Here is a 12307-nt window from a genome sequence, read left to right as displayed (position 1 = left end):
GTTCTTAAACTGGACCGGAGGGCCAGAACAAAAGCATGGATGGAGTGTTTGTGTGAACTAATATAAATTCAAAGTAAAGGAGTGGAGGGGAGAGCAAGAGAACTGGATAGAACAGCTGGATCTGGCCCGTGGGCCATAGTTTGCCCACGGCTGCTCTAGAGTCAGACCACCTGAGATCAAAGTGCTCATTTTGCCACTTACTGGTACTGTGTGACCTCAGAGCAAGCCACTTAATTTCACTAAGCTTCAGTTTCCTCATCTGTAAGCATGAGGAAACTGGAAATAAGGAAATAATTTTTACTTCAGATGTTTGTTGTAGGAATCCAAGGACATAATGAAGGTAAAGTGCTTAGTACAATGCTGGGCACATAATAGGTGCTCAATTTATGATAGCTGTTATTCTTCATAAAAAATACACACAACTAAATCTGCCATCTATCTCAGAGAAATGGTGTAAGGAAGAAATAAGTAGCATCAGAAGAAAAAGAGATTGGACCAGAATTGAAATGTACCTGTGTGGGGGTTAATAGTATTTGAAAATGCTCATCTATTTGTCCCAGGTCACAGGACACAGTGTGTGTATGTGTGTACCTGTTGTGGGCAGGTGGAGCAGAAATGGGGGAAGGGCCAGGAAGGAGAGCAGCAGCTGGTTGGCATGCCTGGGATGCCAGGCTCTCTATTGCTGTCCAGCCCCTGCTGCCCCTTTGTTCAAATGTCCTGGACCTCGCTTTGTAGGGTCCTATCATTGAAGGAGCAGTGATATGGAAGCTGGCCTGTACTCTAAGTCCCAAGGCAGGTGCAAACTTCCAGCCGCATTTATTCTGCTCAACCAAGGTAGGCACAGACCATCCCATCCTTCAGCTCTGAGTATACTACAACATTCTCAGAGGTATGGGCATAATAATGTCCTCATGGAGCTGCTACTTGTGTTAAGAAGCAACGGAGCAGAATGAAATATATTAATGATTTGGACAAAGAAGAGGATCTACAACAATAGTGATATGACCTACTCTTCTGAGGAAAGCAAATAAATACTAACATTTTATCTAATAAGTCTAATCATTTTTCTTTGTCACTAGTTTTACTACTTTTGAGAACATAGGTCATTTGAAGTCCAAAATGCAGAATTTTGAGTTGAAAATGGAAAAGTGTTTTTAGTGCTATATTTATGTGTATACATGTATAATGATTAACCACATTCATACAATTGTCCTGTTTAATTCTCCTAACAATCTTCCAGTTGGAATATGCAGGCTCAGTGTCCACTGTTTGTCTATTAGGAAACTAGTGCTCTAAGATGTTAAAGGGAAAAAAATGTTAAAAGAATAGAGACCAGTGCCCCTGCCTTCCCACACAGAACACACATGCACATATGAAAAAATACTTTGACTATGAACACAGCTTATGTGTCTATAACATTATATGCATCTTTCTAAAATAATAACTTAATTCCTCCTATGTATTTCTCTCCAGCTAATGGGTCAGAAGGGCCACATGAAGGGGACAGAAAATACCCTCTGCCCATTCTATACCTGATTTCCAAGAGCTTAGCTCTTAGGGGAATATTGATGTGGGCCAACTAGTGAAGAAAACACAAAGGCAAAAAGATTTTCCTTCTAGACTTTGAAACAGTTTCTACTGGGTGGTGAGGAGGAGAAACAAAGGAGACAAGTTAGTCCTGAAGGGATATTGGCTGAGAATGTCTAGGGCAGAGCCCAGGAGAGATAACATGAACCTGGGCAGGGCACTAGAATTCAGGCATAGGGGGCAAAGGGTGGCCCAGGAAGAATTCTCATGGCCTTATGCCTGGAAGGAAACTGCAAATTTCAGCCTCCAAAGGTGTCACAGAACCAGCAGGCTGTCCACAGGCTTGCAGAGGCCATATGAGCAGAAGGTTGACAGCCTCTCTGTGGCAATGTGTGTGGAGCAGATCCACCCCACATAGGGCCTTGGACTTCATCATGGCCTTCAAACACTTACCACAACTTCAGCCAGGCAGGCTCCCACTAAAAGCCCCGAAGGTAAGTTTTCTGCAATGCCAGTGGAATGACGTCTGAAGGTAGATATTAAATTGAATCTTAGAAACATAAATGGTAGCTTGCACACCTATGTTACAGCCTGATATTTAAAACCATCATTTTATCTTAAAAGAAAAGAAACATAACTGCAGTGGCAGATGTATACATTCATTTAGAACTGTGGTGTTACAGTTGAGTGTGTCAGACTCTGACTCTCCAAAACAATCAAAGGATATTTTTTCATCCCCTTATCTGACCCCTACAAAAGGTTTAAAACCTAGCAGAAGCCATTAGATATAATCATTTGAGCTCTCCCTCTGGTGAAACCTCTCATAAAAGAGACCATCCATTGTAGAGATCTCAGATATCTAAAATTTAGTGCATTCCAAAGTAGACACTGCATATTGAGGGCCTTATCTCAAAAGCAGAACCGACAGCTAGAAAATATAAAGTACTCAAAACATTTACTGTCTGTCCTCTTAGGCATTCTGAACTCAAAGCTTCCTAATCCCAATGACAGGAAACATAGATTCCTTTGGAAAGAAAAACAGATCCGAGTTTTCAGTTAAGGTTACCCTGCACATATATTGTCAGGTTTTGCTTTTTCATGATTTGCCTCAATTTAAAACTCGGATATTATTTTCCTCAAAATTAGTCTGGTAAAATTACTGCTTTTCCTCCCAAGTAGATATAAAATAAGAATTGTGTATATAAGGTTATTGCTGGTCCCATTTACTTACTGTCTCATTTGCTTGCTTCCCTTGTAAACACATCTTATCTTTCATGTGTCTATGGCTTTGCTCCTGCTGTTCTCTCCACCAGGAGTGCCATTCTCTTAATTTGGTCTTAGCTTCCCCCAGGAGCCCCTCATTCCCCTTTGTTCCCTTCTCATTTTACACAGGACTGTGACAGCACATACTATAGTAGTGACCCGTTCCCACCTTGCAGGCTTTGTGCTCTCTGTCCCCAAATGTTTATTGCCTGAAATGTTCTTCCCAAGATAACCAATCAGTTCACTTCGGTACCTTCTTTGGGTATTTTTGCAAAGTCTACCTTCTTAGAGAGTTCTCTGACTCCTCAGAAGTATAACTACTGTCAATCCTCCCTACAGACCCTTCCTCTACTTAGTTTTTCTCTTCAGCATATATCATTATTGAACATATTATGTATTTCTCACATCTTATTTATTTATCTAGTTTATCGTTTGTCTCCCTCACTCTCATGTAAGATTTTTTACTATTTTATTCACTATTCACTATCCACAATACTGGACACACAGTAAACACTCAATAAATATTTGAAAATTGAATGAATGAATGTGTGGCTATTATACTACTATATGTGTGCAATTAAATACTACCCAGTTATCTATGTTCTACTTATTCTTGCATATTTTTTAGCACTTACCATAGTACTGGGTATAGACAGAGCATGCACAAATGTTTACCTCCCCCCCCAAAAAAAGGTAAAGTGAACTAACCATGCCTTTCTTCCAATTGAGATAGGATGGGAATTTTACCCTAATCCATAACATATCTTGTAATATCATAAAATAACAGTATTTCCTGGACAATGGAGATATTTTTAACCATCAAGTAGAATGATAAAAAAGTATCCATAAATTATTCTGATAATACTGAGTATTTAAATATTTTTTCAGCAAAGCAAGTCATGAAATCCACAGCAAATACTTATTAATATCTAGCATTTATTAGGCATTATGATAGGCAGTAGACATTATACAAAGTCAAACAACTAAAATTCAGTCCAAAGTAGAATGAAACACCAGAAAAGCTTGAGATTTTACTTTAACACCTCTGTTTGTTACAAATACATTTTATGTAGAAATTCAAACATTGCACATTGGCTGCAAGTGAGGAGAAATAAAACTATAAAGTGAAATTCAAAACTTTAATAAAAAAGTAGAATCTAAAATAGAGTAGCTGCTAAAGCAGAAATAAAGCAAATGAAACTGAATTACATAAGAAGGCCATGCCACCTTGTGGGTACTGGGAGTATTTTACCATCCTTGATGTATAACTGGAGAGTGACCAATTACAGAAGGAGTAATTGGCAAATTTTTCAACAATTTCTTATGGTAAATAAAGCACATGGTACTTATTTTTTTAAACCAAAATACAATACATTTTGAACCACTTTGATGAAAGAAATAAATTCAGGTGATGAGGACATGTTTTAAAACAGAGATTATCTTCTTTACAAGATGAACGTGAGCATCTATCTAAAGATGCATGCCTGGCCGCAGAGGCTCAGGGGTTGAGCATCGACCTGTGAACCAGGAGATCACGGTTCAATTCCCAGTCAGTGCATATGGGTTGCAACCTCGGGACCTGATCATGCAAGAGGCAGGCAATCAATGATTCTCTCTCATCATTGATGTTTCTATCTCTCTCTCCCCCCTTCTTCTCTGAAATCAATGAAAATACATTTATAAATAAATAATAAATAAATAAATAAATAAGCAGAAATTCCCATCAAGATGGCAGTGTAGGTAAATGATACCCTTGCCTCCTCCCATGACCACATCAAAAATGTAACCAAACTACAAAACAACCATCATTGAGAACTGCCTGAAATCTAGCTAAATAGAAATCCTATAACTAAGGATATCCAGAAGCCACATTGAGACTGATAGGGGGTAGAGATGTCGAAGGGGCTGGTCCCACATCAACAAGGCAGTTAAAAATCAGGAAGGATGTCTTGGCTGTGGAGGTCCCCTGAGGAGTGAGGAGTCCCAGGCCACACCAGGCTCTCAGTGCCGAGAAGTCCCTACAACTTCTGGCTATAAAAACCAGCAGGGATTATGAGTTAGTGACACAGAGGTCTGCTGGAGTTCCAGGTGTTCTTCTTAAAGGGTACACACAGGGATTTACTCACTGATGGACCCACTTGCTCAGAGCCCCAGCTCTGGGGCAGCAGCCCAAAAGGCACTAGGGACATGTGGGGAGAAACAATTGTCTGGCTTCAGGGTGAGGGCTGGAGGAACAGCTTTCTCCCAGACAGAAGTACTGGCAGAAGTCATTGTTCCTTTGCTGAGCCCTGCCCCTGCAGGTGCAGGCAGACACCATATCTGATTCTCCATCAAACTGGCTAAAACTGTTCACTTTGTCCTCGTGATTCCCTGAGAGCCTGTCCCGCCCAACTTTCAAGCCCACCCAAGTAGCTTCCAGTGGCTGTTCCATACAAATGACCTGTCTTGGTTCATGATGCAAACTTCCTAGAACTCCCCAAATGTTCACAATCCCCAAACGAGCAGCATCTGGCCTGGCTGTACCCCATACCTTTTGCTAAGCAGCCCCAAGTCCAGCCCTGACACTAGTGGCAGCTGGCCTTCATTTGTGGCTTAGTTTCTCTCAGGGACTTCCAAGCCCAGCTCAAGTAGCAACCATCTGAAGATCACTTTGCAGCTTATATCAGGTGGCCCTTGACAGGACACAGCTACAGCTGACCTTTGCCTGCACCTCCCAAGAGACCCAAGAACTAACACATCCAGTGGCCAGCTTCAAACCACACCAGAGGACCACCAAACCACCTCCACATTCAAAGGACAGACTGGATGGGCACCAGAGTCCTGCTAAAGTGAGTCTTGGTCTGTGGGGTCAGCCCCTGCACAAAAGCTCCTCCTCTGTAGTCATGGCCAGTCCTCACAATCAATCAGCCTGAAGGTCAGTTTCTCCCATTGATGTGCCAACTGCAATCAAGGCTCAACTATAACAGGATGGCACATACAATTCACACAGGGACACACCTGGAGCACCTTGCTCAGGTGACCAGGAAGACTGCACCACTGGGCTCTACAGAACACCTGCAATATAAAATCATTCTGTCAAGATTGGGAACATAACCTAATGCCTAGAAATAAATACAGGAAGACAGCCAAAATGAGAATACAAAGAAACATGCCCCAATTGAAAGAACAGAACTAAACTCCAGAAAAAGAACTATACAAAATGGAAATAAGCAATATATCAGATGCAGAGTTCAAACTACTGGTTATAAGGATGCTCAGTGATCTCAGTGAAAACTTCAACAAAGAGATAAAAACATCAAAATGGAGATAGAAAACATAAAAAAGAACCAGTCAGAAATAAAGAATATAATAACTGAAATGAAAAATACCACATTAGAGGGAATCAACAGTAGATTAAAGGAAAGAGAGGATCAAATTAGTGATGTGGAAGATAAAGTAGCAGAAGAGCAAAAAGAAAAAAAATGGGGACAGTTTAAGAGGCTTCTGGGACAACATCAAGCATACAAACATTCACATTATAAGGGTACCAGAAGGAGAAGAGAGAAATGAAATTGAGAATCTATTTGAAGAAATAATTATGAAAAACTTTCTTAACTTATTGAAGGAATTAGATATATTAGCCTAGGAAGTGCAGAGAATCCCAGACAAGATGAACTCAAAGAGGCCTACACCAAGACACATAATTAAAATGCCAAAGATAAAAAGCAAAGAGAGAATCTGAAAAGCAGCAAAAGAAAAGCAGTTAATTACTTACAATGGATCTCCCATAAGACTGTCAGTTGATTACTCAACAGAAACTTTACAGGCCAGAGGGATTGGCAAGAAATATTCAAAGTGATGAAAAACAAAGACATACAACTAAGATAATTTCACCCAACAAAGCTATCATTTAGAATAGAAGGACAGATAAAGAGCTTCCCAGACAAGAAAAAGCTGAAGGAGTTCATCACCACCAAACAAGTATGCATTACAAGAAATGTTAAAGGGTCTTCTTTAAAAAGAAGAAGAGCCCTGACCAGTGTGGCTCAGTTGGCTGGAGCATCATCCTGTTCACCAAAAGGTGGTGGATTTGATTCTTGGTCATGGCACATACCCAGGTTGTGGGTTTGATTCCTGGTCAGGGTATGTGCAGGAGGCAACCAATCAATATTTCTCACATCAATGTTTCTCTTTCTCTCTAAAATTAATAAGATAATACAAATTTTAAAAATAAAAAATGTAAATAATAAAATGGCAATAACTACATATCTATCACCAATTACTTTACATGCAAATGGATTAAATGCTCTAATCAAATGATATAGGGTGGCTGAATAGATAAGAAAACAAAACTCTTACATATGCTGTCTAAATAAGAATCTTAGAATCATAAACTTTAATCCTAGAAAGTACCTTAAATGAGGTGGAGGGATCAATGACTCATTCAATGAATCCTTAGGTGACTAAATTATTTTATCTCTCATTATTCTTTAGCTAAGAAATTACCAAAAATCAACAAAGAAAAACTCTCTTATTGGCAAAATATCAAAAAATAACAAGAGCAGAGTAAATAGGATCGTTAAATAGTAGCTGGAAAGGGTCTTAGAGATGGTTGAATCCAGTGTTTCCAAAAGATATTTGTTATATAGGCATACCTTGTTTTATTGCTTTTCACTTTATCAGACTTCACAGATAGTAGTTTTTCTTTACAAATTGAAGGTTTGTGACAACTCTGTATTGAGCACATCTATCAGTGCCATTTTTCCAACATTTGCTCCCTTCATACTTCTGTGTCCCATTTCCATAAGTATTACAATATTTTTAACTTTTCTATTATTATTATATTTTTATGCTGATCTGTGATCAGTGATTTTTTTATGTCACTGCTATAATTGCTTTGGGCCACCACAAACTGTGCCTATATAAGATGGTGAACTTAATAAATAAATGTGTGTTCTGACTGTTCCACTGATGACTGTTTTCTTTTTTTTTTTTTTTTAAATATATTTTATTGATTTTTTACAGAGAGGAAGGAAGAGTGATAGATAGTCAGAAACATCGATGAGAGAGAAACATCGATCAGCTGCCTCCTGCACACCTCCCACTGGGGATGTGCCCGCAACCAAGTTACATGCCCTTGACCGGAATCGAACCTGGGACCTTTCAGTCCGCAGGCTGACGCTCTATCCACTGAGCCAAACCGGTTTTGGCTGATGACTGTTTTCTTATCTCTCTCTGTCCTTGGCCTCCCTATTTCCTGAGACACAACAATATTGAAATTAGGCCAATTAATAACCCTACAATAGCCTGTAGGTGTTCAAGTGAAAGGAAGAGTCATACTTCTCTCACTTTAAATAAAAAACTAGAAATGATTACGTTTAATGAGAAAGGCATGTTGAAAGCTGAGCTAGGCCGAAAGCTAGGCCTCTTGCAGTAGTTAGCCAAGTTGTGAATGCAAAGGAAACATTCTTGAAAGAAATTAAAAGTGCTACTCCAGTGAACACAAGAATGATAAGAAAGACAAATAGACTTATTGCTGATACGTCTAAAGTTTTAATGGTCTGGAAGGATGGAAGATCAAATAAGCCACAACATTCCCTTAAGCCAAAACCTAATGTAGAGCAAGGCTCTGACTCTTCAATTCTATGAAGGCTGAGAGAGGTGAGGAAGCTACAGAAGAAAAGTTTGAAGCTAGCAGAGTTTGGTTCATGAAGTTTAAGAAAGGAAGCTATCTCCATAACATAAAGTGCAAGGTGAAGTAGCAAATACGATTGTAGAAGCTGCAGCAAGTTATCCAAACGATCCAATTAATTAAGATGGCTACACTAAGCCATGTAGATGAAACAGCCATATACTGGAAGAAGATGCCACCTAGGACTTTTATAGCTAGGGAGAACTCAATGCCTGGCTTTAAAGCTTCATCAGATGGGCTGATTCTCTTGGTAGGGGCTAATGCAGCTAGTGACTTTAAGTTGAAGTCAATGCTTGTAATCCTAGAACCCATAAGAATTATGCTAAATCTACCCTGCCTATGTTCTATAAATGAAAAAACAAACCTGAATGAGCCCTGGCCAGTGTGGCTCAGTTGCCTGGAGCATCATCTCATGAATCTGTGATCATGGTTTAATTCCCAGTCAGAGCTCATACCTAAGTTGTGGGTTTGATCCCCAGTCAGGGCATGTACAGAAGGCAACTGATTGATGTATCTCTCTCACATCTCTCACCCCTCTCTCTCTCTTTCTCTCTCTCTCTCTCTCTCCCTTCCTCCCTAAGAGCAATTATTAAAATATTTAAAAATTAAATTAAAAAAACCTGAATGAAAGTATGACTGCACGATTCATTGAATATTAAGCCCACTTTTGAGAAACACTGTTTAAAAAAGATTCCTTTCAAAATATTACTACTTATTGACAATGCACCTGATTACCCAAGAGCTCTGATGGAGATGTATAACAAGATTCATGTTTCCATTGTCTTACCTGCTAACACGTGGATCAAAGAATAATTTTGATTTTCAAGTCTTATTATTTGAGAAATATATTTTGTAAGGCTATCAGAGCAGTAAATAGAAAAACTTCTGGAAAGTATTCACTATTTTAGATGCCATTAAGAACATTCATAATTCATGGGAAGAGGTCAAAATATCAACATTAACAAGAGTTTGGAAGAAGCTGATTCCCACCCTCATGGATGACTTTGAAGGGTTTAAGACTTCAGTGAAGGAAGTAACTACAGATGTGATGGAAATAGCAAGAGAGCTAAAATTAGAAGTGGAGCCTGAAAATGGTGACTGAATCCCTGCAATTTCATGATAAAACTTCCATAAATAAGGAGTTGCTTCTTATGGATGAGCAAAGAAAGTGGTTTCTTAAGATGGAATCTACTCCTGTTGAAGATTATTGAAATGACAACAAAGGATTTAGAATGTTATGTAAAATTAGTGGATAAAATAGCAGCAGGGATGTTCTACTTTGGGTTAATGCTATCAAAGAACATCACATATTACAGATAACTTGTTTATAAAAGAAAGAGTTAATCAGTGAGGCAAACTCATTGTTTTCTTATTTTAAGAAATTGCCACAGCCACTCCACCCTTCAGCAACCACCACCCTGATCAGTCAGTGGTCATCAGCATTGAAGCAAAACTCTCCACCAGCAAAAAGATTACAACTTGCTGAGGTCTCAGATAATGGTTAACATGTTTTTAGCAATAAAGACATTTTAAATTAAAGTATGTACATGTTTTTTTAGACATGTTATGGGACACTTAATAGACTACAATATAGTGCAAACATAAGTATATGCACCAGAAAACTAACAACTTATGTGATGTGCTTTATTTTGATATTCAATTGCGGTGATCTGGAACTGAACCCGCAATGTCTCAGACATATGCCTGAACTCTATTTCTAAAAGATATAAGATGCATCACTAAAAAAAAAATTTGGGAAAGTACTGTACTAAAGTTAAGCTGGGGTCTTTAACTACAGAACCTTTCACAGCCCATAATATGGTAATGTAAATTTGGAGGATATAGTGTACAGCATTTCCCAACTTATTTTATTTTATAATTTTACTTTTGCAGACAATTTCACAAGTCTAAAGTATAAATTTTGAGAACTCTGATCTAAGCCAATTCTTTATTTTATAAAGAAGAAATTGACACCATATTGGTATGCAACTTTCCAACACAACAAAAATAAAAAATGGCAGAGACAGGACTGGGTCTCAGTTTATCCTAATCCCTAAACTTAGTGATCTGTTCTTTGCATGATGTGACACTACATTCATTCTTTCCAAATTGTCATACTTCAAAATTACTGTTCTGAAAAAGAAAATGTGTTAAGAAAAAAAAAGTTTACTAACAATCTTTTTTTTACAATTTTCTGTTGTTTTATACAATCATTGACCAAAAGATCCAACACCTCCCACTCAGCCCCACCCCTAAAGCTGTCACTTCCCAAAATGACATCTTTGTGGTTTCCTCAAAGTGAGACCACCAGACAAGAATAGTAATACAAATGAGTTTGATTAACTATAGTGTTTCTGCCTCTCTTGAGCTCAGACCCAGATGTATAGTCAAATTGGTTGGCTTTAAAATGTTCTTTTTGAGAAAGTGTCCTTGACTATAAATGAAGTGATTCAAATATTTAGAGAGAAATTTTCATGCTTACTCAGTGATGTGAAAAACCATGACATTTACCAAAAATAGGTATTCTTATGCTCTAGATTTTACTTTCATGTGAGGTGATAAAAGGGGAAGATGTGGGGGTTGTGAGGTTGAATGCAGCAAATGCATGTTTTTCTCAAGATTATGAAGTGAAGGAATGAATGAATTCAATGACATATCTATAGTTCCTTGGCCATTCAGGCATTGGTCTGAGAGCCCCCAAATCACACACAGATGGCTCCAGAATCTCTTAGATGGGGGGACAAATGGCTCTCCAGTGTCCCCAGTGTTTCCCAGGGACATGACCTCAATGTAAAACCCCAAAACACCCATTTTCAGGATAGACTCCCATTTATGGATAGCATTTGTCCCTTTGAAGCATCCTTACTTCCTCCTTTTGTTCCTTTTATGTTTATACTAAAGAAATTCAAGATTACATTGGCAACACTAGAAAAAGAAGTGAAATAAAATGGAAATTTAGGCCCTTGTTTGTACAAATTGAGCCCTAAAACTCTGCTATTGAGGAAAAGGTTGTGGTTTTCTTTTATTTAAAAGTACTTATAGTTGTCACCTTCATAGAATGCATTAAGTGGACAATTGCTCAGTTTTCAAAGTATATTTGTAGAGCTCCTGTCAACCCAACTTTTATAAAACTAATGCAAAAAAGTAATAGAAAGGAGAAGTAATGAATATTAAATCTTTCTTCAGCCCACTGTCTGACTCTCTTTAGGTCTGTGCTGATATTTTTAGGCTTTGAGCACATATAAAATTTCATGGCTGTTTTAATATACATACAGGCTTGAAACAGATGAAAGCTTCCATCTGAATGATATAGATTCCCACTCCCACACGCAGTACTCAGACAAAACACATGAAACTAAGTTTAACTACTCCAGAGGGAAAAAAGCGAATTCAATTCTGCCAGGATCTGAAGCTGTGATTCTAAGGATTTCAGGCTTTTCAAATCTGTTCTTTAGCTTTTTAACACACTCCCTGCTCTTAGGAGCTCTCACATGGCATCAATCCCAGGACCTGTCTGATGTCTATATAGTGAATCTTTATTATTCAGAATGGATGCAGTTCTGGGGGTCATTGTAAACAATAGAATATCAAGTGAGTGAGCAGAGAAGTTTCTTCTCCTGAGGAAAAAGGCAAAGTCTTTCAGGAAGGATTAATTTCCATTCCTGGTTCAATGAGGAATCTGTGAACCGATGAATGACATGACAATGAAGAATGAGGACTTTCTATCCATTTGCAGTCAAACCACATAGGAAAGAGGGGGACAGAATCTTACTGGGCACTTAGTATATTCTATGCACTGTACAAGGGTTTTTTAGATACTCTATTTAATTTTATCCCAGCAGACCT

The sequence above is a fragment of the Plecotus auritus genome (genome assembly GCF_963455305.1).
Source record: "Plecotus auritus genome assembly, chromosome: 3".
In the NCBI taxonomy this organism is placed as follows: domain Eukaryota; kingdom Metazoa; phylum Chordata; class Mammalia; order Chiroptera; family Vespertilionidae; genus Plecotus; species Plecotus auritus.
Note: the sequence above shows the minus strand (reverse complement) of the source record.